This window comes from Toxorhynchites rutilus, chromosome 3 (assembly GCF_029784135.1).
Source record: "Toxorhynchites rutilus septentrionalis strain SRP chromosome 3, ASM2978413v1, whole genome shotgun sequence".
Classification (NCBI taxonomy): Eukaryota; Metazoa; Arthropoda; class Insecta; order Diptera; family Culicidae; genus Toxorhynchites; species Toxorhynchites rutilus.
The window spans coordinates 92684814-92689072 of NC_073746.1; the positions used below are offsets into that span (position 1 = coordinate 92684814).

At 41.6% G+C, this 4259-nt stretch overlaps 1 long non-coding RNA gene across 1 annotated transcript; it reads right to left on the reverse strand.

The window, feature by feature from the left end:
• Positions 1 to 561: 561 nt before the first annotated feature.
• On the reverse strand, positions 562 to 1726 carry LOC129776614 (uncharacterized). The gene is made up of 3 exons (XR_008743127.1): positions 1510 to 1726; positions 1350 to 1429; positions 562 to 1267 (listed from the first exon to the last, which is right to left on the reverse strand). It is a non-coding gene; the product is annotated as an uncharacterized LOC129776614 (long non-coding RNA).
• Positions 1727 to 4259: the final 2533 nt, after the last annotated feature.

Consider the following 4259-nt stretch of genomic DNA (forward strand, 5'->3'; position numbering starts at 1 on the left):
ACTTCGTGACTTCGTAACGAGAGATTCGACCAAACTCATAATCTGTTTGGTCGGAATTTTTCCTTCTTCAGGGTAACATTCCATTTGGCTAAATGTCGCATTCGAGTTTTTGTTACATTCCGGTAAATGTTGCATTCGGGTAAATGTCAATTCGGACATTTGTCGCGTTCGGGTAAATATTGTAACCCGCGACGCCGGGGAAGCGCGCGAGTTCGTCGCGACCGGGGATTTTGCGCAGATAAGCGGTCGGCTTAAGCGCCACTCCCGCGAGGGAGACCGACCGCCGTGTTTTATCCTTGCCCGGCAATGAGACACCCACTGAGGGCGGGTTTGTCCTTTTTCTCACAAACCCGGTTATTTCCGCGACTCTTCTGCGCTAAGAAGGACCCGCGACACCGTTTGTCCGCGTTCCACAATTCAGGCAACAGAGGCAATACGGTTGTTTCCAATGAACACCGTTTATGCCAAAATTCTCATCATTGGACCTACGCAATGATGCCAAACCCACCCACCTTGAAGTTTCAGAGGACGAGGTGCGGGGGTTGAAAAGTTGTCCACAACAGAAGAGGAGCCCCAACCCTGGGCTCGTGACCTATCTGAAATTTATTCGGGTTTTTAGGCTACACCGCTAGCCAGTAAATGCACAAAACTTCCGTCTACATCTAATTATTGGTTATCACACAACATTTATTCAGCTAACTCAACATATTATCCCACAAGTTTTAATTATATTTACAACATTTACTTCGAAACTTCCAATTAACGAAAAATAATAACTACATGAACAATTTTATTTAACTATTACGGGATTCGAACATCGGACCCATTGATTCAAGTCCAGCGATTATTCTACAAAGCCTAATTTCGCATCTTGTGTAACCCTTTATTAATAGCGATCAGCATAAGCGCGCCGTCGGTAAATCTCTACGCTTCGATTGCATGTGGCATTGTTGTGTGGCGTTGTTAGTTGTGTGTGGTTTTATTCTTTGGTTCTTTTAACCCTACATGCGCATGTTATTTTAGGGTAAAAATAGTTTTCTACTCACACTACCTAGGTTTTACGTGGAGAATCTACCTTATCGCCGTTCCACGCCAGGCGATGAATGGTAAGTCCGTAGGCGTTGAGTGCGCGTTCGACTCGTAGATGTGTCGTGATGCGCCTTCCCTGGATGCGCGAGTGATGGTTTGCGCTCCGCGCGGCCACTAGAATTGACGGACAAGGTGGCGGAAATCCAATCTCCGATCGTGGGTCAGAAGCGGCTTTTTCCTACACACGACAGTCAAAAGAACACCACACACAGGCCACAATTAAAATTAATGCTAGCCACATGTCACATGCCGAAGCTTACCTTCAGTTCCGCTCAATGGGGACACAAGCGGAGAGTTAAATTCACGGAAAACAACTACTGGACTAAATTTAATCACTATTCTAAATATGAAAATAAAAAAAATCACAAAATGAAACTTTATCATACTGACTAGCACATGTAGCCTTTCACCAAAATCTACCTTCGGATTTCAACTCGCGACACCAGAACAAACTAATCCGCTCCTGCCTTTTTCACTTTCGAAGTCGGAATGGCAAGCATATCTCAAGATCCTCAGATCAGCGAGACATTCATTGGAACCGGAATTACGTAATAGTTAACGATGTTAACTATTTTGTATTCATACCGAAATTCCCCTGCGCTTTCATTGGTCGCGCATTCAAGCATTCGCGGGCGATACCCTTTAACCTCCCGAGCAGAGTTCAAGTCGAAGCGCTCGCCGGGTTTTGAAATTTGAAGAACAAGAAAACCCCGCCGAAAGACTCTGCCATTTGGGGGAAATATCCAAATGAAAAAATAGAAAAAAAAAGGAAAGCATGAGTCTTTCGGAGTGTTGGTAGGTGGGTGTCTTGGCTAAAACAGCCGCCCCGTCACATCCAGCACCCATTTTGGCTAGTTGCTCAAATCTAAAATCGGGAGCGGCACTCGCGTTGCCAAACATCCAATACATAGAAAGAAGAGAGAATCCCAGATCCACACCGGAGAGATTGTGTTGGATCTGAAATTCAAAATAACGAAACGAGGGGCTTCCAAAAGTCGAAATCAGTACCGTGCTACATCATTCCCTGCTTAATTTTCGAAAATTTGATTGGCCTGCACCAATCAAATTTTCGAAGGCGAAAATAGAGTCTCCCTTCGCAGAATTGTTTAGTAACATTTTCGGGGTCATATGTGGTCATCGTCAAACTGAATTGACTCATCCTCTATTTCCAGTATCAGATCAATTGATCTGTCTGTAACTGACCATCAACGCTTTGCAGCTCCGGTCTCCAGCGAAATGTCATGTGAAACCCTACAAAGGTTAACTCTAAACGCCCATCAAAAATTACTGGTATTATAGAGAACTAACTAACCGAAAACTACTGAACTGAGAGACAAGAAAAAACTCGAGAATAAAAAACATCAATCGATCTGACCTTTAAGAGCTACTATTAGCTGACAATCTTACCCACACTTAAATGAAAAAAAAAAATACTCAAAATTACCCAAAACTATAACTAAAGTCTTTACATACTCCACTTCTCATTAATAGAAGTATTTCTGGAGATGTAAAAAACGTACTATCGACCTACGTCGAAAAAAATAACTCGATAGATATTGTTCATTCCGCCCTCAGAACTCTATCCGAGTAAAAAGGAATGAAAACAATATCCATCTTAAATTTGCCCGAAGTTTCTTCGGATATGGAAACTACTTTGGAAAACTCCAAAGATTGCGTGCTTCCTCCGAAGAAAAATCTTAAAGTTCGTCAACCTCAATCGTTGGCATGCTCCAACGATGAGATGACCTTTTTCCTAAAAATTATCACAAAACAAAACTAAATAATCAACCAATCATACATTCATGCACCCCTCGCTTACAAGTGACGTACACTCATCCTCCCAATACATTCACACAATTCACTCAAGCTATTGCCAACTAAACAGTGTTTGAGAAGTAAATAAACCGGAGCGATGGTTTGGTCAGTGAAGTAATTTTTTTAATTTATGTGTTTCACACGGACGATTCCGTGTTTATGAAGAAAAACCTTGTGAGCGATAAGGACGATAATGAAAAAGGAAAGTAGAAATGGTGAGTCGTTCCAATTTTACGATGTTAAGCTTTTTTCTCTTCTCTTTTTTTCAGATTAGGTTCGACAAGGGGAGCAGCATCATCGATTGGACTGGAATGTTGCTGGGGAAACGACCGAACGAAGGACGAGGACGACTAGGATGGGGACCAAAACACCGGAAAGGGCTAGGACAGGACAATTCTCGACAACAACTGGAGGAAACAGAGGACTTAACAAGGATATTCGAGAAATTAATCCAAGAAAAACAAACGGAAAACGGGAAAGGATGGCAGCAGCTATGGACAACAACTGAAAAATACATCACATCAACGGGAGCATCTGGGACAGGACACTGATTCGGGACTATTCTACAGGATGGGACAAAGGATGCGAGCTGGAGGACAGTGACGAACCGGAACCACAACGATAATAATAACAAGTAACTTATTAAATCTGAATATTTATTAATTTTTACATATTATTTTAGGAACTAAAGTGACGAAAACATAATAAACTAAACCGAGAGAATTTCTTCGAACAAAAACAAAAAATAAACTGGAACGGAAAAATAACGAGAGAACAAAAACACGCGAAAAAAATATGGGAACAAACAAAGAAAAAACCGTGAGTGACTATATTTTTAAATAAATTAACTAACTAACCTAACTAGATATAAGACTAATACTAGAAAATAAGGGCTAGGGAAATAGGAAAAAACTAATGAATTAATCTATTACTAATATATACAAATATTTACAATTCGAGTCGCGTTGGTCACTCGATTCGGTTCCGAAGGTCGGGCTCTTTTTGATGTTTTCGTTGGGATTCCCGTTTGTCACTTCGGCTACATAGCTTTCAAAGCAGACATGATTCTACGGAATCAACCATTCGAGAGGTTTATCAAGTCTCTTCTTCTCCAGACTGCTCTTTAGTGCTGAGGCGCTCTACTCTTCGTTTCTTCACGAAGTTCACTACTGATTGTTTTCGTTAAGTCATCGTCAGTGCTCGCTTTACGCTTCGCGGTACCATGACCGCTACTTTGCACAGGTCATAGCTCTGACTCGTTAATTTTCTTCGTGAACTTCGCTACTTTTCCCGAATCATTGTGAGCTCTCAACTCAGACTTTAAGCATTCTTCCAAAGCCTCAACGATTCCTCAA